Genomic DNA, 25,220 nt, shown 5'->3' on the forward strand with positions numbered 1-25,220 from the left:
CAGATTAGGGCCTGAAGCCATCATGCGGTGTTGCGGCCAGCTCAAAAGAAAGCGAGTTGAAGAAAGGAGCTCAGGGGCACTGTAATTCACAAACCTGCAGAGTTATAAATGACAGCTATCGTCCAAAAATAGACTGAAGTAAGGCTGCCAAGAGGACTTGAAAGCGGGGCAGAATTGCAGGAAACCGATTTCAGGAGGTAGACTGGAATTGCATTGAAAGCATAGGAAAAGAGGCAGAACGTCCACAATGATGCACTTGGCCAAAAAGGGCGTATGCGTTTTTTCCTGAATATATTCAGGAAAAAACGCATACGCCCTTTTTGGCCAACCAAGCAAGCTTGCAAAGGAAATCTGCACTACAATGAAGTCTCACTTCCCCCTGGTCAAAAGGGCCATCTGAAAAAAGTGTAAAATGCAGAAAGGCAGGACAGGCCATGGATAACTGGGAGCCTTGTTATGCTGAAGGGCGGGATGTAAATTGCCAACAAACACTCGGGAGAAGTGTATGGTGTTTCCTGAAACATCTAAAAAACAAAGCAACAGAGCCTAGGGCACTTCCACTTATGGTCCTATAGCTTAGGGAATTTAAAATCAAAAAGACACAGCCACCCCAAAGTTTGGGACGCCTCTGTTTACAAGAACCTCGTTTACAGTACAAGTTCAACATCGCAGAAAGTGAAAAATGGATAAAAAAGTTGTGGTATTTACTTACAAAACAATATCACTCAGCAATGAAATCTGTGTCATCAGGCCCTTAGCAGCACAATGAGTGGATTCAGGTATGATGATTCTAACTGAAATAAGTCACACAGAAAAAGAAACATCATAAGATATCAGTAATACACGGAATGGAAACTTGGCTACACAGGAACTCAGTTACAAAACAGAACAGGGTCTCAAATTTAGAAAACCAACTTATGCTTGCTTAAGGGGAAAGGTGAGTTGGGGTGCTGCATAAAACCAGAGATTGAAATGAGCACAGATAAAGTTCCTTAAGCCAAATATGGAATAGACAAGAGCTACTCCTTGCTCAATGAAATGGACTCAACACCGCATATTAAACGCCTAAGAATGTACCTGACTAGTAAGTATGTTAAAACCTATGGATTGCTATGTCTCCGAAAGAGAATCAAGCATGTGTACAGGGGCATAAACGCAGCAGTGATAGGATTGGAGAGGTTCGGTAAGCAAATGAAGACCCTTTGAAGTCATATTGCATGGTACCCATTCCACGGCTTTCAAATACACAGGTTTAAGGTATTCTTCCTTCACCTAAAACATGCATGTGGAACCCAAGTATGATCAACCATGTGAACGGGAGACGTGTTCAAATATGTCTCAGTTTTCCTCCCCTGGTACTCAGGTACAACATTCCAGACGCTTTACTAACACTCTCCCGACTTGGAGAGTCCGTCCCTTTAACCTCCTGTTTGGCCCAGTTTGCAATTTCTGTGGAAGATGAACAGGAATAGCGACAACCAATGAGAGACTAGCTGGAGGTGTCTGGACGGGCAAATTTAACTCTCATTTCCCACCAGGAAGAGGAAATAACCAAAGGCTCAGCATGCCGTGCCGGAACCAGATTAGGGCCTGAAGCCATCCTGCGGTGTTGCGGCCAGGTCACAAGAAAGCGAGTTGAAGAAAGGAGCTCAGGGGCACTGTAATTCACAAACCTGCAGAGTTATAAATGACAGCTATCGTCCAAAAATAGACTGAAGTAAGGCTGCCAAGAGGACTTGAAAGCGGGGCAGAATTGCAGGAAACCGATTTCAGGAGGTAGACTTGAATTGCATTGAAAGCATAGGAAAAGAGGCAGAACGTCCACAATGATGCACTTGGCCAAAAAGGGCGTATGCGTTTTTTCCTGAATATATTCAGGAAAAAACGCATACGCCCTTTTTGGCCAACCAAGCAAACTTGCAAAGGAAATCTGCACTACAATGAAGTCTCACTTCCCCCCCGGTCAAAAGGGCCATCTGAAAAAAGTGTAAAATCCAGAAAGGCAGGACAGGCCATGGAGAACTGGGAGCCTTGTTATGCTGATGGGCGGGATGGAAATTGCCAACAACCACTCGGGAGAAGTGTATGGTGTTTCCTGAAACATCTAAAAAACAAAGCAACAGAGCCTAGGGCACTTCCACTTATGGTCCTATAGCTTAGGGAAATTAAAATCAAAAAGACACAGCCACCCCAAAGTTTGGAACGGCTCTGTTTACAAGAACCTCGTTTACAGTACAAGTTCAACATCGCAGAAAGTGAAAAATGGATAAAGAACTTGTGGTACTTACGTACAATGCAGTATCACTCAGCAATGAAATCTATGTCATCAGGCCCGTAGCAGCATAATGAGTGGATTCAGGTACGATGATTCTAAATGAAATAAGTCACACAGAAAAAGAAACATCATAAGATATCACTAATACACGGAATGTAAACTTGGCTACACAGGAACTGCATTCCAAAACAGAACAGGGTCTCAAATTTAGAAAACCAACTTATGCTTGCTTAAGGGGAAAGGTGAGTTGGGGTGCTGCATAAAATCAGAGATTGAAATGAGTACAGATAAAGTTCCTTAAGCCAAATATGGAATAGACAAGAGCTACTCCTTGCTCAACGAAATGGACTCAACACCCCATATTAAACGCCTAAGAATGTACCTGACTAGTAAGTATCTTAAAACCTATGGATTGCTATGTCTCCAAAAGAGAATCAAGCGTGTGTACAGGGGTATAAACGCAGCAGTGATAGGATTGGAGAGGTTCGGTGGGCAAATGAAGACCCTTTGAAGTCATATTGCATGGTACCCATTACACGGGTCTCAACTCTCCAGGTTTAAGGTATTCTTCCTTCAGCTAAAACATGCATGTGGAACCCAGAGTATGATCAACCATGTGAACGGGAGATGTGTTCAAATATGTCTCAGTTTTCCTCCCCTGGTACTCGGGTGCAACATTCCAGACACTTTACTAACACTCTCCCCACTTGGAGAGTCAGCGCCTTTAACCTCCTGTTTGGCCCAGTTTGCAATTTCTGCGGAAGATGAACAGGAATAGGGAGAACCAATGAGAGGCTAGCTGGAGGTGTCTGGACGGGCAAATTTAACTCTCATTTCCCACCAGGAAGAGGAAATAACCAAAGGCTCAGCGTGCCGTGCCGGAACCAGATTAGGGCCTGAAGCCATCATGCGGTGTTGCGGCCAGCTCAAAAGAAAGCGAGTTGAAGAAAGGAGCTCAGGGGCACTGTAATTCACAAACCTGCAGAGTTATAAATGACAGCTATCGTCCAAAAATAGACTGAAGTAAGGCTGCCAAGAGGACTTGAAAGCGGGGCAGAATTGCAGGAAACCGATTTCAGGAGGTAGACTGGAATTGCATTGAAAGCATAGGAAAAGAGGCAGAACGTCCACAATGATGCACTTGGCCAAAAAGGGTGTATGCGTTTTTTCCTGAATATATTCAGGAAAAAACGCATACGCCCTTTTTGGCCAACCAAGCAAGCTTGCAAAGGAAATCTGCACTACAATGAAGTCTCACTTCCCCCTGGTCAAAAGGGCCATCTGAAAAAAGTGTAAAATGCAGAAAGGCAGGACAGGCCATGGAGAACTGGGAGCCTTGTTATGCTGAAGGGCGGGATGTAAATTGCCAACAAACACTCGGGAGAAGTGTATGGTGTTTCCTGAAACATCTAAAAAACAAAGCAACAGGGCCTAGGGCACTTCCACTTATGGTCCTATAGCTTAGGGAATTTAAAATCAAAAAGACACAGCCACCCCAAAGTTTCCAACGGCTCTGTTTACAAGAACCTCGTTTACAGTACAAGTTCAACATCGCAGAAAGTGAAAAATGGATAAAAAAGTTGTGGTATTTACTTACAAAGCAATATCACTCAGCAATGAAATCTGTGTCATCAGGCCCTTAGCAGCACAATGAGTGGATTCAGGTATGATGATTCTAACTGAAATAAGTCACACAGAAAAAGAAACATCATAAGATATCAGTAATACACGGAATGGAAACTTGGCTACACAGGAACTCAGTTACAAAACAGAACAGGGTCTCAAATTTAGAAAACCAACTTATGCTTGCTTAAGGGGAAAGGTGAGTTGGGGTGCTGCATAAAACCAGAGATTGAAATGAGCACAGATAAAGTTCCTTAAGCCAAATATGGAATAGACAAGAGCTACTCCTTGCTCAATGAAATGGACTCAACACCGCATATTAAACGCCTAAGAATGTACCTGACTAGTAAGTATGTTAAAACCTATGGATTGCTATGTCTCCGAAAGAGAATCAAGCATGTGTACAGGGGCATAAACGCAGCAGTGATAGGATTGGAGAGGTTCGGTAAGCAAATGAAGACCCTTTGAAGTCATATTGCATGGTACCCATTCCACGGCTTTCAAATACACAGGTTTAAGGTATTCTTCCTTCACCTAAAACATGCATGTGGAACCCAAGTATGATCAACCATGTGAACGGGAGACGTGTTCAAATATGTCTCAGTTTTCCTCCCCTGGTACTCAGGTACAACATTCCAGACGCTTTACTAACACTCTCCCGACTTGGAGAGTCCGTCCCTTTAACCTCCTGTTTGGCCCAGTTTGCAATTTCTGTGGAAGATGAACAGGAATAGCGACAACCAATGAGAGACTAGCTGGAGGTGTCTGGACGGGCAAATTTAACTCTCATTTCCCACCAGGAAGAGGAAATAACCAAAGGCTCAGCATGCCGTGCAGGAACCAGATTAGGGCCTGAAGCCATCCTGCGGTGTTGCGGCCAGGTCACAAGAAAGCGAGTTGAAGAAAGGAGCTCAGGGGCACTGTAATTCACAAACCTGCAGAGTTATAAATGACAGCTATCGTCCAAAAATAGACTGAAGTAAGGCTGCCAAGAGGACTTGAAAGCGGGGCAGAATTGCAGGAAACCGATTTCAGGAGGTAGACTTGAATTGCATTGAAAGCATAGGAAAAGAGGCAGAACGTCCACAATGATGCACTTGGCCAAAAAGGGCGTATGCGTTTTTTCCTGAATATATTCAGGAAAAAACGCATACGCCCTTTTTGGCCAACCAAGCAAACTTGCAAAGGAAATCTGCACTACAATGAAGTCTCACTTCCCCCCCGGTCAAAAGGGCCATCTGAAAAAAGTGTAAAATCCAGAAAGGCAGGACAGGCCATGGAGAACTGGGAGCCTTGTTATGCTGATGGGCGGGATGGAAATTGCCAACAACCACTCGGGAGAAGTGTATGGTGTTTCCTGAAACATCTAAAAAACAAAGCAACAGAGCCTAGGGCACTTCCACTTATGGTCCTATAGCTTAGGGAAATTAAAATCAAAAAGACACAGCCACCCCAAAGTTTGGAACGGCTCTGTTTACAAGAACCTCGTTTACAGTACAAGTTCAACATCGCAGAAAGTGAAAAATGGATAAAGAACTTGTGGTACTTACGTACAATGCAGTATCACTCAGCAATGAAATCTATGTCATCAGGCCCGTAGCAGCATAATGAGTGGATTCAGGTACGATGATTCTAAATGAAATAAGTCACACAGAAAAAGAAACATCATAAGATATCACTAATACACGGAATGTAAACTTGGCTACACAGGAACTGCATTCCAAAACAGAACAGGGTCTCAAATTTAGAAAACCAACTTATGCTTGCTTAAGGGGAAAGGTGAGTTGGGGTGCTGCATAAAACCAGAGATTGAAATGAGTACAGATAAAGTTCCTTAAGCCAAATATGGAATAGACAAGAGCTACTCCTTGCTCAACGAAATGGACTCAACACCCCATATTAAACGCCTAAGAATGTACCTGACTAGTAAGTATCTTAAAACCTATGGATTGCTATGCCTCCAAAAGAGAATCAAGCATGTGTACAGGGGCATAAACGCAGCAGTGATAGGATTGGAGAGGTTCGGTGAGCAAATGAAGACCCTTTGAAGTCATATTGCATGGTACCCATTCCACGGGTTTCAACTACCCAGGTTTAAGGTATTCTTCCTTCAGCTAAAACATGCATGTGGAACCTAGAGTATGATCAACCATGTGATCGGGAGACGTGTTCATATATGTCTCAGTTTTCGTACCCTGGTACTCGGGTGCAACATTCCAGACGCTTTACTAACACTCTCCCCACTTGGAGAGTCAGTCCCTTTAACCTCCTGTTTGGCCCAGTTTGCAATTTCTGTGGAAGATGAACAGGAATAGCGAGAACCAATGAGAGACTAGCTGGAGGTGTCTGGATGGGCAAATTTAACTCTCATTTCCCACCAGGAAGAGGAAATAACCAAAGCCTCAGCGTGCCGTGCCGGAACCAGATTAGGGCCTGAAGCCATCCTGCGGTGTTGCGGCCAGCTCAAAAGAAAGCGAGTTGAAGAAAGGAGCTCAGGGGCACTGTAATTCACAAACCTGCAGAGTTATAAATGACAGCTATCGTCCAAAAATAGACTGAAGTAAGGCTGCCAAGAGGACTTGAAAGCGGGGCAGAATTGCAGGAAACCGATTTCAGGAGGTAGACTGGAATTGCATTGAAAGCATAGGAAAAGAGGCAGAACGTCCACAATGATGCACTTGGCCAAAAAGGGCGTATGCGTTTTTTCCTGAATATATTCAGGAAAAAACGCATACGCCCTTTTTGGCCAACCAAGCAAGCTTGCAAAGGAAATCTGCACTACAATGAAGTCTCACTTCCCCCCGGTCAAAAGGGCCATCTGAAAAAAGTGTAAAATCCAGAAAGGCAGGACAGGCCATTGAGAACTGGGAGCCTTGTTATGCTGAAGGGCGGTATGTAAATTGCCAACAAACACTGGGGAGAAGTGTATGGTGTTTCCTGAAACATCTAAAAAACAAAGCAACAGAGCCTAGGGCACTTCCACTTATGGTCCTATAGCTTAGGGAATTTAAAATCAAAAAGACACAGCCACCCCAAAGTTTCGAACGGCTCTGTTTACAAGAACCTCGTTTACAGTACAAGTTCAACATCGCAGAAAGTGAAAAATGGATAAAAAAGTTGTGGTATTTACTTACAAAGCAATATCACTCAGCAATGAAATCTGTGTCATCAGGCCCTTAGCAGCACAATGAGTGGATTCAGGTATGATGATTCTAACTGAAATAAGTCACACAGAAAAAGAAACATCATAAGATATCAGTAATACACGGAATGTAAACTTGGCTACACAGGAACTGAATTACAGAACAGAACAGGGTCTCAAATTTAGAAAACCAACTTATGCTTGCTTAAGGGGAAAGGTGAGTTGGGGTGCTGCATAAAACCAGAGATTGAAATGAGCACAGATAAACTTCCTTAAGCCAAATATGGAATAGACAAGAGCTACTCCTTGCTCAACGAAATGGACTCAACACCGCTTATTAAACGCCTAAGAATGTACCTGACTAGTAAGTATCTTAAAACCTATGGATTGCTATGTCTCCGAAAGAGAATCAAGCATGTGTACAGGGGCATAAACGCAGCAGTGATAGGATTGGAGAGGTTCGGTGAGCAAATGAAGACCCTTTGAAGTCATATTGCATGGTACCCATTCCACGGGTTTCAAATACCCAGGTTTAAGGTATTCTTCCTTCAGCTAAAAGATGCATGTGGAAACCAAGTATGATCAACCATGTGAACGGGAGACGTGTTCAAATATTTCTCAGTTTTCCTCCCCTGGTACTCGGGTGCAACATTCCAGACGCTTTACTAACACTCTCCCCACTTGGAGAGTCAGCGCCTTTAACCTCCTGTTTGGCCCAGTTTGCAATTTCTTGGAAGATGAACAGGAATAGCGAGAACCAATGAGAGACTAGCTGGAGGTGTCTGGACGGGCAAATTTAACTCTCATTTCCCACCAGGAAGAGGAAATAACCAAAGGCTCAGCGTGCCGTGCCAGAACCAGATTAGGGCCTGAAGCCATCCTGCGGTGTTGCGGCCAGGTCACAAGAAAGCGAGTTGAAGAAAGGAGCTCAGGGGCACTGTAATTCACAAACCTGCAGAGTTATAAATGACAGCTATCGTCCAAAAATAGACTGAAGTAAGGCTGCCAAGAGGACTTGAAAGCGGGGCAGAATTGCAGGAAACCGATTTCAGGAGGTAGACTGGAATTGCATTGAAAGCATAGGAAAAGAGGCAGAACGTCCACAATGATGCACTTGGCCAAAAAGGGTGTATGCGTTTTTTCCTGAATATATTCAGGAAAAAACGCATACACCCTTTTTGGCCAACCAAGCAAGCTTGCAAAGGAAATCTGCACGACAATGAAGTCTCACTTCCCCCCGGTCAAAAGGGCCATCTGAAAAAAGTGTAAAATCCAGAAAGGCAGGACAGGCCATGGAGAACTGGGAGCCTTGTTATGCTGATGGGCGGGATGTAAATTGCCAACAACCACTCGGGAGAATTGTATGGTGTTTCCTGAAACATCTAAAAAACAAAGCAACAGAACCTCGGGCACTTCCACTTATGGTCCTATAGCTTAGGGAAATTAAAATCAAAAAGACACAGCCACCCCAAAGTTTGGAACGGCTCTGTTTACAAGAACCTCGTTTACAGTACAAGTTCAACATCGCAGAAAGTGAAAAATGGATAAAGAAGTTGTGGTATTTACTTACAAAGCAATATCACTCAGCAATGAAATCTGTGTCATCAGGCCCTTAGCAGCACAATGAGTGGATTCAGGTATGATGATTCTAACTGAAATAAGTCACACAGAAAAAGAAACATCATAAGATATCAGTAATACACGGAATGGAAACTTGGCTACACAGGAACTGAATTACAGAACAGAACAGGGTCTCAAATTTAGAAAACCAACTTATGCTTGCTTAAGGGGAAAGGTCAGTTGGGGTGCTGCATAAAACCAGAGATTGAAATGAGCACAGATAAAGTTCCTTAAGCCAAATATGGAATAGAAAAGAGCTACTCCTTGCTCAACGAAATGGACTCAACACCCCATATTAAACGCCTAAGAATGTACCTGACTAGTAAGTATCTTAAAACCTATGGATTGCTATGTCTCCGAAAGAGAATCAAGCACGTGTACAGGGGCATAAACACAGCAGTGATAGGATTGGAGAGGTTCGGTGAGCCAATGAAGACCCTTTGAAGTCATATTGCATGGTACCCATTCCACGGGTTTCAACTACCCAGGTTTTAGGTATTCTTCCTTCAGCTAAAACATGCATGTGGAACCTAGAGTATGATCAACCATGAGATCGGGAGACGTGTTCAAATATGTCCCAGTTTTCGTACCCTGGTACTCGGGTGCAACATTCCAGACGCTTTACTAACACTCTCCCGACTTGGAGAGTCAGTCCCTTTAACCTCCTGTTTGGCCCAGTTTGCAATTTCTGCGGAAGATGAACAGGAATAGCGAGAACCAATGAGAGGCTAGCTGGAGGTGTCTGGACGGGCAAATTTAACTCTCATTTCCCACCAGGAAGAGGAATTAACCAAAGGCTCAGCGTGCCGTGCCGGAACCAGATTAGGGCCTGAAGCCATCCTGCGGTGTTACGGCCAGCTCAAAAGAAAGCGAGTTGAAGAAAGGAGCTCAGGGGCACTGTAATTCACAAACCTGCAGAGTTATAAATGACAGCTATCGTCCAAAAAGAGACTGAAGTAAGGCTGCCAAGAGGACTTGAAAGCGGGGCAGAATTGCAGGAAACCGATTTCAGGAGGTAGACTGGAATTGCATTGAAAGCATAGGAAAAGAGGCAGAACGTCCACAATGATGCACTTGGCCAAAAAGGGCGTATGCGTTTTTTCCTGAATATATTCAGGAAAAAACGCATACGCCCTTTTTGGCCAACCAAGCAAGCTTGCAAAGGAAATCTGCACTACAATGAAGTCTCACTTCCCCCAGGTCAAAAGGGCCATCTGAAAAAAGTGTAAAATCCAGAAAGGCAGGACAGGCCATGGAGAACTGGGAGCCTTGTTATGCTGAAGGGCGGGATGTAAATTGCCAACAAACACTCGGGAGAAGTGTATGGTGTTTCCTGAAACATCTAAAAAACAAAGCAACAGAGCCTAGGGCACTTCCACTTATGGTCCTATAGCTTAGGGAATTTAAAATCAAAAAGACACAGCCACCCCAAAGTTTCGAACGGCTCTGTTTACAAGAACCTCGTTTACAGTACAAGTTCAACATCGCAGAAAGTGAAAAATGGATAAAAAAGTTGTGGTATTTACTTACAAAGCAATATCACTCAGCAATGAAATCTGTGTCATCAGGCCCTTAGCAGCACAATGAGTGGATTCAGGTATGATGATTCTAACTGAAATAAGTCACACAGAAAAAGAAACATCATAAGATATCAGTAATACACGGAATGTAAACTTGGCTACACAGGAACTGAATTACAGAACAGAACAGGGTCTCAAATTTAGAAAACCAACTTATGCTTGCTTAAGGGGAAAGGTGAGTTGGGGTGCTGCATAAAACCAGAGATTGAAATGAGCACAGATAAAGTTCCTTAAGCCAAATATGGAATAGACAAGAGCTACTCCTTGCTCAACGAAATGGACTCAACACCGCATATTAAATGCCTAAGAATGTACCTGACTAGTAAGTATCTTAAAACCTATGGATTGCTATGTCTCCGAAAGAGAATCAAGCATGTGTACAGGGGCATAAACGCAGCAGTGATAGGATTGGAGAGGTTCGGTGAGCAAATGAAGACCCTTTGAAGTCATATTGCATGGTACCCATTCCACGGGTTTCAAATACCCAGGTTTAAGGTATTCTTCCTTCAGCTAAAAGATGCATGTGGAAACCAAGTATGATCAACCATGTGAACGGGAGACGTGTTCAAATATTTCTCAGTTTTCCTCCCCTGGTACTCGGGTGCAACATTCCAGACGCTTTACTAACACTCTCCCCACTTGGAGAGTCAGCGCCTTTAACCTCCTGTTTGGCCCAGTTTGCAATTTCTGCGGAAGATGAACAGGAATAGCGAGAACCAATGAGAGACTAGCTGGAGGTGTCTGGACGGGCAAATTTAACTCTCATTTCCCACCAGGAAGAGGAAATAACCAAAGGCTCAGCGTGCCGTGCCGGAACCAGATTAGGGCCTGAAGCCATCCTGCGGTGTTGCGGCCAGGTCACAAGAAAGCGAGTTGAAGAAAGGAGCTCAGGGGCACTGTAATTCACAAACCTGCAGAGTTATAAATGACAGCTATCGTCCAAAAATAGACTGAAGTAAGGCTGCCAAGAGGACTTGAAAGCGGGGCAGAATTGCAGGAAACCGATTTCAGGAGGTAGACTGGAATTGCATTGAAAGCATAGGAAAAGAGGCAGAACGTCCACAATGATGCACTTGGCCAAAAAGGGCGTATGCGTTTTTTCCTGAATATATTCAGGAAAAAACGCATACGCCCTTTTTGGCCAACCAAGCAAGCTTGCAAAGGAAATCTGCACGACAATGAAGTCTCACTTCCCCCAGGGTCAAAAGGGCCATCTGAAAAAAGTGTAAAATCCAGAAAGGAAGGACAGGCCATGGAGAACTGGGAGCCTTGTTATGCTGATGGGCGGGATGTAAATTGCCAACAACCACTCGGGAGAAGTGTATGGTGTTTCCTGAAACATCTAAAAAACAAAGCAACAGAACCTCGGGCACTTCCACTTATGGTCCTATAGCTTAGGGAAATTAAAATCAAAAAGACACAGCCACCCCAAAGTTTGGAACGGCTCTGTTTACAAGAACCTCGTTTACAGTACAAGTTCAACATCGCAGAAAGTGAAAAATGGATAAAGAAGTTGTGGTATTTACTTACAAAGCAATATCACTCAGCAATGAAATCTGTGTCATCAGGCCCTTAGCAGCACAATGAGTGGATTCAGGTATGATGATTCTAACTGAAAGAAGTCACACAGAAAAAGAAACATCATAAGATATCAGTAATACACGGAATGGAAACTTGGCTACACAGGAACTGAATTACAGAACAGAACAGGGTCTCAAATTTAGAAAACCAACTTATGCTTGCTTAAGGGGAAAGGTCAGTTGGGGTGCTGCATAAAACCAGAGATTGAAATGAGCACAGATAAAGTTCCTTAAGCCAAATATGGAATAGACAAGAGCTACTCCTTGCTCAACGAAATGGACTCAACACCCCATATTAAACGCCTAAGAATGTACCTGACTAGTAAGTATCTTAAAACCTATGGATTGCTATGTCTCCGAAAGAGAATCAAGCATGTGTACAGGGGCATAAACACAGCAGTGATAGGATTGGAGAGGTTCGGTGAGCCAATGAAGACCGTTTGAAGTCATATTGCATGGTACCCATTCCACGGGTTTCAACTACCCAGGTTTTAGGTATTCTTCCTTCAGCTAAAACATGCATGTGGAACCTAGAGTATGATCAACCATGAGATCGGGAGACGTGTTCAAATATGTCCCAGTTTTCGTACCCTGGTACTCGGGTGCAACATTCCAGACGCTTTACTAACACTCTCCCGACTTGGAGAGTCAGTCCCTTTAACCTCCTGTTTGGCCCAGTTTGCAATTTCTGCGGAAGATGAACAGGAATAGCGAGAACCAATGAGAGGCTAGCTGGAGGTGTCTGGACGGGCAAATTTAACTCTCATTTCCCACCAGGAAGAGGAATTAACCAAAGGCTCAGCGTGCCGTGCCGGAACCAGATTAGGGCCTGAAGCCATCCTGCGATGTCACGGCCAGCTCAAAAGAAAGCGAGTTGAAGAAAGGAGCTCAGGGGCACTGTAATTCACAAACCTGCAGAGTTATAAATGACAGCTATCGTCCAAAAAGAGACTGAAGTAAGGCTGCCAAGAGGACTTGAAAGCGGGGCAGAATTGCAGGAAACCGATTTCAGGAGGTAGACTGGAATTGCATTGAAAGCATAGGAAAAGAGGCAGAACGTCCACAATGATGCACTTGGCCAAAAAGGGCGTATGCGTTTTTTCCTGAATATATTCAGGAAAAAACGCATACGCCCTTTTTGGCCAACCAAGCAAGTTTGCAAAGGAAATCTGCACTACAATGAAGTCTCACTTCCACCAGGTCAAAAGGGCCATCTGAAAAAAGTGTAAAATGCAGAAAGGCAGGACAGGCCATGGAGAACTGGGAGCCTTGTTATGCTGAAGGGCGGGATGTAAATTGCCAATAAACACTCGGGAGAAGTGTATGGTGTTTCCTGAAACATCTAAAAGACAAAGCAACAGAGCCTAGGGCACTTCCACTTATGGTCCTATAGCTTAGGGAATTTAAAATCAAAAAGGCACAGCCACCCCAAAGTTTGGAACGGCTCGGTTTACAAGAACCTCGTTTACAGTACAAGTTCAACATCGCAGAAAGTGAAAAATGGATAAAGAACTTGTGGTACTTACGTACAATGCAGTATCACTCAGCAATGAAATCTATGTCATCAGGCCCGTAGCAGCATAATGAGTGGATTCAGGTACGATGATTCTAACTGAAATAAGTCACACAGAAATAGAAACATCATAAGATATCACTAATACACGGAATGTAAACTTGGTTACACAGGAAGTGAATTACAGAACAGAACAGGGTCTCAAATTTAGAAAACCAACTTATGCTTGCTTAAGGGGAAAGGTGAGTTGGGGTGCTGCATAAAACCAGAGATTGAAATGAGCACAGATAAAGTTCCTTAAGCCAAATATGGAATAGACAAGAGCTACTCCTTGCTCAACGAAATGGACTCAAAGCCCCATATTAAATGCCTAAGAATGTACCTGACTAGTAAGTATCTTAAAACCTATGGATTGCTATGCCTCCAAAAGAGAATAAAGCATGTGTACAGGGGCATAAACGCAGCAGTGATAGGATTGGAGAGGTTCGGTGAGCAAATGAAGACCCTTTGAAGTCATATTGCATGGTACCCATTCCACGGGTCTCAACTCTCCAGGTTTAAGGTATTCTTCCTTCAGCTAAAACATGCATGTGGAACCCAGAGTATGATCAACCATGTGAACGGGAGACGTGTTCAAATATGTCTCAGTTTTCCTCCCCTGGTACTCGGGTGCAACATTCCAGACGCTTTACTAACACTCTCCCCACTTGGAGAGTCAGCGCCTTTAACCTCCTGTTTGGCACAGTTTGCAATTTCTGCGGAAGATGAACAGGAATAGCGAGAACCAATGAGAGGCTAGCTGGAGGTGTCTGGATGGGCAAATTTAACTCTCATTTCCCACCAGGAAGAGGAAATAACCAAAGGCTCAGCGTGCCGTAATGGAACCAGATTAGGGCCTGAAGCCACCCTGCGGTTTTGCGGCCAGCTCAAAGAAAGCGAGTTGAAGAAAGGAGCTCAGGGGCACTGTAATTCACAAACCTGCAGAGTTATAAATGACAGCTATCGTCCAAAAATATACTGAAGTAAGGCTGCCAAGAGGACTTGAAAGCGGAGCAGAATTGTAGGAAACCGATTTCAGGAGGTAGACTGGAATTGCATTGAAAGCATAGGAAAAGAGGCAGAACGTCCACAATGATGCACTTGGCCAAAAAGGGCGTATGCGTTTTTTCCTGAATATATTCAGGAAAAAACGCATACGCCCTTTTTGGCCAACCAAGCAAGCTTGCAAAGGAAATCTGCACTACAATGAAGTCTCACTTCCCCCTGGTCAAAAGGGCCATCTGAAAAAAGTGTAAAATCCAGAAAGGCAGGACAGGCCATGGAGAACTGGGAGCCTTGTTATGCTGATGGGCGGGATGTAAATTGCCAACAACCACTCGGGAGAAGTGTATGGTGTTTCCTGAAACATCTAAAAAACAAAGCAACAGAACCTAGGGCACTTCCACTTATGGTCCTATAGCTTAGGGAAATTAAAATCAAAAAGACACAGCCACCCCAAAGTTTGGAACGGCTCTGTTTACAAGAACCTCGTTTACAGTACAAGTTCAACATCGCAGAAAGTGAAAAATGGATAAAGAAGTTGTGGTATTTACTTACAAAGCAATATCACTCAGCAATGAAATCTGTGTCATCAGGCCCTTAGCAGCACAATGAGTGGATTCAGGTATGATGATTCTAACTGAAATAAGTCACACAGAAAAAGAAACATCATAAGATATCAGTAATACACGGAATGGAAACTTGGCTACACAGGAACTGAATTACAGAACAGAACTGGGTCTCAAATTTAGAAAACCAACTTATGCTTGCTTAAGGGTAAAGGTGAGTTGGGGTGCTGCATAAAACCAGAGATTCAAATGAGCACAGATAAAGTTCCTTAAGCCAAATGTGGAATAGACAAGAGCTACTCCTTGCTCAACGAAATGGACTCAACACCCCATATTAAACGCCTAAGAATGTACCTGACTAGTAAGTATCTTAAAACCTATGGATTGCTATGTCTCCGAAAGAGAATCAAGCATGTGTACAGGGGCATAAACACAGCAGTGATAGGATTGGAGAGGTTCGTGAGCAAATGAAGACCCTTTGAAGTCATATTGCATGGTACCCATTCCACGGGTTTCAACTACCCAGGTTTAAGGTATTCTTCCTTCATCTAAAACATGCATGTGGAACCTAGAGTATGATCAACCATGTGATCGGGAGACGTGTTCAAATATGTCTCAGTTTTCGTACCCTGGTACTCGGGTGCAACATTCCAGACGCTTTACTAACACTCTCCCCACTTGGAGAGTCAGCGCCTTTAACCTCCTGTTTGGCCCAGTTTGCAATTTCTTGGAAGATGAACAGGAATAGCGAGAACCAATTAGAGACTAGCTGGAGGTGTCTGGACGGGCAAATTTAACTCTCATTTCCCACCAGGAAGAGGAAATAACCAAAGGCTCAGCGTGCCGTGCCGGAAACAGATTAGGGCCTGAAGCCATCCTGCGGTGTTGCGGCCAGGTCACAAGAAAGCGAGTTGAAGAAAGGAGCTCAGGGGCACTGTAATTCACAAACCTGCAGAGTTATAAATGACAGCTATCGTCCCAAAATAGACTGAAGTAAGGCTGCCAAGAGGACTTGAAAGCGGGGCAGAATTGCAGGAAACCGATTTCAGGAGGTAGACTGGAATTGCATTGAAAGCATAGGAAAAGAGGCAGAACGTCCACAATGATGCACTTGGCCAAAAAGGGCGTATGCGTTTTTTCCTGAATATATTCAGGAAAAAACGCATACGCCCTTTTTGGCCAACCAAGCAAGCTTGCAAAGGAAATCTGCACTACAATGAAGTCTCACCTCCCCCCGGTCAAAAGGGCCATCTGAAAAAAGTGTAAAATCCAGAAAGGCAGGACAGGCCATGGAGAACTGGGAGCCTTGTTATGCTGATGGGCGGGATGGAAATTGCCAACAACCACTCGGGAGAAGTGTATGGTGTTTCCTGAAACATCTAAAAAACAAAGCAACAGAACCTAGGGCACTTCCACTTATGGTCCTATAGCTTAGGGAAATTAAATTCAAAAAGACACAGCCACCCCAAAGTTTGGAACGGCTCTGTTTACAAGAACCTCGTTTACAGTACAAGTTCAACATCGCAGAAAGTGAAAAATGGATAAAGAAGTTGTGGTATTTACTTACAAAGCAATATCACGCAGCAATGAAATCTGTGTCATCAGGCCCTTAGCAGCACAATGAGTGGATTCAGGTATGATGATTCTAACTGAAATAAGTCACACAGAAAAAGAAACATCATAAGATATCAGTAATACACGGAATGGAAACTTCGCTACACAGGAACTGAATTACAGAACAGAACAGGGTCTCAAATTTAGAAAACCAACTTATGCTTGCTTAAGGGTAAAGGTGAGTTGGGGTGCTGCATAAAACCAGAGATTGAAATGAGCACAGATAAAGTTCCTTAAGCCAAATATGGAATAGACAAGAGCTACTCCTTGCTCAAAGAAATGGACTCAACACCCCATATTAAACGCCTAAGAATGTACCTGACTAGTAAGTATCTTAAAACCTATGGATTGCTATGTCTCCGAAAGAGAATCAAGCATGTGTACAGGGGCATAAACACAGCAGTGATAGGATTGGAGAGGTTCGGTGAACAAATGAAGACGCTTTGAAGTCATATTGCATGGTACCCATTCCACGGGTTTCAACTACCCAGGTTTTAGGTATTCTTCCTTCAGCTAAAACATGCATGTGGAACCCAAGTATGATCAACCATGTGAATGGGAGACATGTTCAAATATGTCTCAGTTTTCCTCCCCTGGTACTCGGGTGCAACATTCCAGACGCTTTACTAACACTCTCCCCACTTGGAGAGTCAGCGCCTTTAACCTCCTGTTTGGCCCAGTTTGCAATTTCTGCGGAAGATGAACAGGAATAGCGAGAACCAATGAGAGGCTAGCTGGAGGTGTCTGGACGGGCAAATTTAACTCTCATTTCCCACCAGGAAGAGGAAATAACCAAAGGCTCAGTGTGCCGTGCCGGAACCAGATTAGGGCCTGAAGCCATCCTGCAGTGTTGCGGCCAGCTCAAAAGAAAGCGAGTTGAAGAAAGGAGCTCAGGGGCACTGTAATTCACAAACCTGCAGAGTTATAAATGACAGCTATCGTCCAAAATATACTGAAGTAAGGCTGCCAAGAGGACTTGAAAGCGGGGCAGAATTGCAGGAAACCGATTTCAGGAGGTAGACTGGAATTGCATTGAAAGCATAGGAAAAGAGGCAGAACGTCCACAATGATGCACTTGGCCAAAAAGGGCGTATGCGTTTTTTCCTGAATATATTCAGGAAAAAACGCATACGCCCTTTTTGGCCAACCAAGCAAGCTTGCAAAGGAAATCTGCACTACAATGAAGTCTCACTTCCCCCTGGTCAAAAGGGCCATCTGAAAAAAGTGTAAAATCCAGAAAGGCAGGACAGGCCATGGAGAACTGGGAGCCTTGTTATGCTGATGGGCGGGATGGAAATTGCCAACAACCACTCGGGAGAAGTGTATGGTGTTTCCTGAAACATCTAAAAAACAAAGCAACAGAGCCTAGGGCACTTCCACTTATGGTCCTATAGCTTAGGGAAATTAAAATCAAAAAGACACAGCCACCCCAAAGTTTCAAACGGCTCTGTTTACAAGAACCTCGTTTACAGTACAAGTTCAACATCGCAGAAAGTGAAAAATGGATAAAGAAGTTGTGGTATTCACTTACAAAGCAATATCACTCAGCAATGAAATCTATGTCATCAGGCCCTTAGCAGCACAATGAGTGGATTCAGGTATGATGATTCTAACTGAAATAAGGCACACAGAAAAAGAAACATCATAAGATATCAGTAATACACGGAATGGAATCTTGGCTACACAGGAACTGAATTACAGAACACAACAGGGTCTCAAATTTAGAAAACCAACTTATGCTTGCTTAAGGGGAAAGGTGAGTTGGGGTGCTGCATAAAACCAGAGATTGAAATGAGCACAGATAAAGTTCCTTAAGCCAAATATGGAATAGACAAGAGCTACTCCTTGCTCAACGAAATGGACTCAACACCGCATATTAAACGCCTAAGAATGTACCTGACTAGTAAGTATCTTAAAACCTATGGATTGCTATGTCGCCGAAGGAGAATCAAGCATGTGTACAGGGTCATAAACGCAGCAGTGATAGGATTGGAGAGGTTCGGTGAGCAAATGAAGACCCTTTGAAGTCATATTGCATGGTACCCATTCCACGGGTTTCAACTACCAAGGTTTTAGGTATTCTTCCTTCAGCTAAAACATGCATGTGGAACCTAGAGTATGATCAACCATGTGATTGGGAGACGTGTTCAAATATGTCTCAGTTTTCCTCCCCTGGTACTCGGGTGCAACATTCAAGACGCTTTACTAACACTCTCCCCACTTGGAGAGTCAGCGCCTTTAACCACCTGTTTGGCACAGTTTGCAATTTCTGCGGAAGATGAACAGGAATAGCGAGAACCAATGAGAGGCTAGCTGGAGGTGTCTGGACGGGCAAATTTAACTCTCATTTCCCACCAGGAAGAGGAAATAACCAAAGGCTCAGCGTGCCGTACCAGAACCAGATTAGGGCCTGAAGCCATCCTGCGGTGTTGCGGCCAGCTCAAAAGAAAGCGAGTTGAAGAAAGGAGCTCAGGGGCACTGTAATTCACAAACCTGCAGAGTTATAAATGACAGCTATCGTCCAAAAATAGACTGAAGTAAGGCTGCCAAGAGGACTTGAAAGCGGAGCAGAATTGCAGGAAACCGATTTCAGGAGGTAGACTGGAATTGCATTGAAAGCATAGGAAAAGAGGCAGAACGTCCACAATGATGCACTTGGCCAAAAAGGGCGTATGCGTTTTTTCCTGAATATATTCAGGAAAAAACGCATACGCCCTTTTTGGCCAACCAAGCAAGCTTGCAAAGGAAATCTGCACTACAATGAAGTCTCACTTCCCCCCAGTCAAAAGGGCCATCTGAAAAAAGTGTAAAATCCAGAAAGGCAGGACAGGCCATGGAGAACTGGGAGCCTTGTTATGCTGATGGGCGGGATGTAAATTGCCAACAACCACTCGGGAGAAGTGTATGGTGTTTCCTGAAACATCTAAAAAACAAAGCAACAGAACCTAGGGCACTTCCACTTATGGTCCTATAGCTTAGGGAAATTAAAATCAAAAAGACACAGCCACCCCAAAGTTTGGAACGGCTCTGTTTACAAGAACCTCGTTTACAGTACAAGTTCAACATCGCAGAAAGTGAAAAATGGATAAAGAAGTTGTGGTATTTACTTACAAAGCAATATCACTCAGCAATGAAATCTGTGTCATCAGGCCCTTAGCAGCACAATGAGTGGATTCAGGTATGATGATTCTAACTGAAATAAGTCACACAGAAAAAGAAACATCATAAGATATCAGTAATACACGGAATGGAAACTTGGCTACACAGGAACTGAATTACAGAACAGAACAGGGTCTCAAATTTAGAAAACCAACTTATGCTTGCTTAAGGGGAAAGGTGAGTTGGGGTGCTGCATAAAACCAGAGATTGAAATGAGCACAGATAAAGTTCCTTAAGCCAAATATGGAATAGACAAGAGCTACTCCTTGCTCAACGAAATGGACTCAACACCACATATTAAACGCCTAAGAATGTACCTGACTAGTAAGTATCTTAAAACCTATGGATTGCTATGTCTCCGAAAGAGAATCAAGCATGTGTACAGGGGCATAAACGCAGCAGTGATAGGATTGGAGAGCTTCGTGAGCAAATGAAGACCCTTTGAAGTCATATTGCATGGTACCCATTCCACGGGTTTCAACTACCCAGGTTTAAGGTATTCTTCCTTCAGCTAAAAGATGCATGTGGAACCCAAGTATGATCAACCATGTGAACGGGAGACGTGTTCAAATATGTCTCAGATTTCCTCCCCTGGTACTCGGGTGCAACATTCCAGACGCTTTACTAACACTCTCCCCACTTGGAGAGTCACCGCCTTTAACCTCCTGTTTGGCCCAGTTTGCAATTTCTTGGAAGATGAACAGGAATAGTGAGAACCAATGAGAGACTAGCTGGAGGTGTCTGGCCGGGCAAATTTAACTCTCATTTCCCACCAGGAAGAGGAAATAACAAAAGGCTCAGCGTGCCGTGCCGGAACCAGATTAGGGCCTGAAGCCATCCTGCGGTGTTGCGGCCAGCTCAAAAGAAAGCGAGTTGAAGAAAGGAGCTCAGGGGCACTGTAATTCACAAACCTGCAGAGTTATAAATGACAGCTATCGTCCAAAAATAGACTGAAGTAAGGCTGCCAAGAGGACTTGAAAGCGGGGCAGAATTGCAGGAAACCGATTTCAGGAGGTAGACTGGAATTGCATTGAAAGCATAGGAAAAGAGGCAGAACGTCCACAATGATGCACTTGGCCAAAAAGGGCGTATGCGTTTTTTCCTGAATATATTCAGGAAAAAACGCATACGCCCTTTTTGGCCAACCAAGCAAGCTTGCAAAGGAAATCTGCACTACAATGAAGTCTCATTCCCCCCGGTCAAAAGGGCCATCTGAAAAAAGTGTAAAATCCAGAAAGTCAGGACAGGCCATGGAGAACTGGGAGCCTTGTTATGCTGATGGGCGGGATGTAAATTACCAACAGACACTCAGGAGAAGTGTATGGTGTTTCCTGAAACATCTAAAAAACAAAGCAACAGAGCCTAGGGCACTGCCACTTATGGTCCTATAGCTTAGGGAAATTAAAATCAAAAAGACACAGCCACCCCAAAGTTTGGGACGCCTCTGTTTACAAGAACCTCGTTTACAGTACAAGTTCAACATCGCAGAAAGTGAAAAATGGATAAAGAAGTTGTGGTATTTACTTACAAAGCAATATCACTCAGCAATGAAATCTATGTCATCAGGCCCGTAGCAGCATAATGAGTGGATTCAGGTACGATGATTCTAACTGAAATAAGTCACACAGAAAAAGAAACATCATAAGATATCACTAATACACGGAATGTAAACTTGGCTACACAGGATCTGAATTACAGAACAGAACAGGGTCTAAAATTTAGAAAACCAACTTATGCTTGCTTAAGGGTAAAGGTGAGTTGGGGTGCTGCATAAAACCAGAGATTGAAATGAGCACAGATAAAGTTCCTTAAGCCAAATATGGAATAGACAAGAGCTACTCCTTGCTCAACGAAATGGACTCAAAACCCCATATTAAACGCCTAGGAATGTACCTGACTAGTAATATCTTAGAACCTAGGGATTGCTATGTCTCCGAAAGAGAATCAAGCGTGTGTACAGGGGCATAAATGCAGCAGTGATAGGATTGGAGAGGTTCGGTGAGCAAATGAAGACCCTTTGAAGTCATATTGCATGGTACCCATTCCACGGGTCTCAACTCTCCAGGCTTAAGGTATTCTTCCTTCAGCTAAAACATGCATGTGGATCTCAAGTATGATCAACCATGTGAACGGGAGACGTGTTCGAATATGTCTCAGTTTTCCTCCCCTGGTACTCGGGTGCAACATTCCAGATGCATAACTAACACTCTCCCCACTTGGAGAGTCAGCGCCTTTAACCTCCTGTTTGGCCCAGTTTGCAATTTCTGTGGAAGATGAACAGGAATAGCGAGAACAAATGAGAGGCTAGCTGGAGGTGTCTGGACGGGCAAATTTAACTCTCATTTCCCACCAGGAAGTGGAAATATCCAAAGGCTCAGTGTGCCATGCCGGAACCAGATTAGGGCCTGAAGCCATCCTGCGGTGTTGCGGCAAGCTCAAAAGAAAGCGAGTTGAAGAAAGGAGCTCAGGGGCACTGTAATTCACAAACCTGCAGAGTTATAAATGACAGCTATCGTCCAAAATATACTGAAGTAAGGCTGCCAAGAGGACTTGAAAGCGGGGCAGAATTGCAGGAAACCGATTTCAGGAGGTAGACTGGAATTGCATTGAAAGCGTAGGAAAAGAGGCAGAACGTCCACAATGATGCACTTTGCCAAAAGGGAATATGCGTTTTTTCCTGAATATATTCAGGAAAAAACGCATACGCCCTTTTTGGCCAACCAAGCAAGCTTGCAAAGGAAATCTGCACTACAATGAAGTCTCACTTCCCCCCGGTCAAAAGGGCCATCAGAATAAAGTGTAAAATCCAGAAAGGCAGGACAGGCCGTGGAGAACTGGGAGCCTTGTTATGCTGATGGGCGGGATGTAAATTGCCAACAGACACTTGGGAGAAGTGTATGGTGTTTCCTGAAACATCTAAAAAACAAAGCAACAGAGCCTAGGGCACTTCCACTTATGGTCCTATAGCTTAGGGAAATTAATATCAAAAAGACACAGCAACCCCAAAATTTGGGACGGCTCTTTTTACAGGAATCTCTTCTACGGCACAAGTTAAATATCCCAGAGAGCAAATAATGGATAAAGAAGTTGCGGTACTTCTGTACAACAGAATACCACTCAGCAATGAAATCTATGTCACCAGGCCCGTACCAGCATAATGAGTGGATTGAGGCACGATGATTCTAAGTGAAATAAGTCACACAGAAAAAGAAACATCATAAGGTATCACTAATACACGGAATGTGAACTTGGCTACACATGAACTGAATTACAAAACAGAACAGGGTCTCAAGTTTAGAAAACCAACTTATGCCTGCTTAAGGGGGAAGGTGAGTTGGGGTGCTGCATAAAAGCAGAGTTTGAAATTAGCACAGATACCGTTCCATAAGCCAAATATGTAATAGACAAGAGCTACCCCTTGCTCAACGAAATGGATTCAACAATGAGGTATCACCTCACACCTGGTAGAATAGGCATCATTGAAAATCTACAAACAAAAAATGCTGGAAAGGGTGTGGAGAAAAGGAACCCTCTTCCACTATTGTTGGGAATATAAATTGATACAGTCATTATGGAGAACAATATGGAATTTCTTAAGAAACTAACAATAGAATTACCATATGATACAGCAATCCCAGTACTGGACATATACCCAGACAAAACCATAAATCAAAAAGAGTCATTCACCGCAATGTTCATTGCATCACTATTTACAATATCGAGGTAATGGAAGCAACCTAAATGCCCACAGACAGACGAATGCATAAAGCTGTGGTACATATATAAAATGGAATATTACTAAGCCATGAAAAGGAATGAAATTGGGTCATTTGTAGAGACGTCGATGGATCTAGAGACTGTCATACAGAGTGAAGTAAGTCAGAAGGAGAAAAACAAATCTTGTATATTCATGCATATATGTGGAACCTAGAAAAACTGTACAGATTAACCATTTTGCAAGGCATAAATAGAGCAACAGATGTAGACAACAAACGTATGGACAACAAGGGGGGAAAGCTGTTGGGGGGGTGGTGGTGGGAGGAGTTGAGAGACTGGGATTGGCATGTATACATTTATATGTATAAAATAGATAACCAATAAGAACCTGCTGTATAAAAATATAAAATAAAATTCAAAATTAAAAAGAAGTAAAATTTAAAAAATAAAACAGAAAAAACAATTATTCCCTGCACATACATGTATTTATATGAATAAATTATTTCCATGCTTATATCTGTAAATACAAAAAAGAGGAATAAAATCTACCTTGAACCAAAAACGAAAAAGAGAAAAAAAACACAGAACCCACCAGTTCCACAGAGGAAAACCGTATCAGGGCACTTGCTCCAGTTGTAAACAATTCTGAAGTTGGTCAGTGGTGGGGAATCGTCTCCCATTCAGCCAGCAGCCCCCACGCAACAAGCGTCCTCATTGCAAAGCTGGGGCACCGTGCCGAGGCATCTGTGAGTAAACGTGAGCTGAGCCCCAGGCCAGTTGCTGCTGAACTATTCCCACCCGTCCCAGGTAAAACACCTGAATATATACAAGGACTTGAAAGCCTAGAGGAAGGGCCATAGAGCCACACGAGTGACAGCATGCCGGCCGACTTGGTGCCTGCAGGCCAGCCAGGATGGTCCTGGCCCTGGGTGCTCTTCTGGAAGATTTCCATTTCCCTGCCTGAGATACCCGTCCTGTCCCTGCCCCCACTGCTTTTTTCCTTCCTCACCTCTGCCCAGGGAGAAATTCCAGCAGCAGGTATGGGTGACACATCCTCTTCTTTAGCAGGTGGCAGCCTGGCAACTGCTGCAGAAAGTCCAGCAGAGCCCCACTCACACTGGGCCACCCACAAAGCCGTGGCCTCTCACTCCCTCCCACCAGCCCAGCCCCGAGACTGCTGACAGGGCAGAGAAAATGGCGTCAGGCACGGCTGCAGGGGCTCTTGCTGCCTGGAGTGGTATTTATATTGATCTCAACCCAGGCACACCTGGGGAGGGCTGGCCGGCACGGTAAGGCTGCCCAGGTCAGCCAATCATCACCCCTCAGGGGCTCACAGTTGCAGAAAATGGAACTTGCTGAACCGGCCAGGTCCAAGGAACAGGTGTGGGCTCCTGAGAGTCAGGATAGACAAGGGGCTGCAGCTTTGGCTTGTTTTCTAATCATTTTATCTGGCCCATGAGTGGGAGACAACTTCAAGAAAACCCTCTCCTAATGAGAGGAACCCAGGAGTCAGGGAGAGGAGGGGTGGGTGGTGGTTGGAGACAGAGGCCTGGTGCCCCGGGTGCAGTGGAAGTCTCTGGAAGACCAGGTGGAGGGAGGCCTCACGGAGTGATGCCCAGGGTCACAGACCTGTCGCAGCTGCTGTTTGTTAGTTCAAGTCCTGCTCTGAGGTGCTCTGTGTCAGCTCTGAGCGACAGGTGAGCTGGGGGTGCTCTGCAATGAGGGCTATGTGCACGGTTCCTGTGTGCCCAGCCCTGCCACGGTACCTGCAAGGGTAGCTCTGTATCCTG

At 44.1% G+C, this 25,220-nt stretch overlaps 1 long non-coding RNA gene across 1 annotated transcript in view; it reads right to left on the minus strand.

Moving 5' to 3' along the window:
* Positions 1-5,430: 5,430 nt before the first annotated feature.
* LOC307181346 overlaps positions 5,431-25,220 on the minus strand; it is an 804,253-nt gene continuing 784,463 nt past the window's right edge. The window contains exon 3 of the long non-coding RNA XR_013826468.1: positions 5,431-5,530. This is a non-coding gene — a long non-coding RNA (uncharacterized lncRNA). The remainder of the gene's footprint in view (positions 5,531-25,220) is intronic.

This window comes from Stenella coeruleoalba (assembly GCF_951394435.1).
Source record: "Stenella coeruleoalba genome assembly, contig: scaffold_32, whole genome shotgun sequence".
In the NCBI taxonomy this organism is placed as follows: domain Eukaryota; kingdom Metazoa; phylum Chordata; class Mammalia; order Artiodactyla; family Delphinidae; genus Stenella; species Stenella coeruleoalba.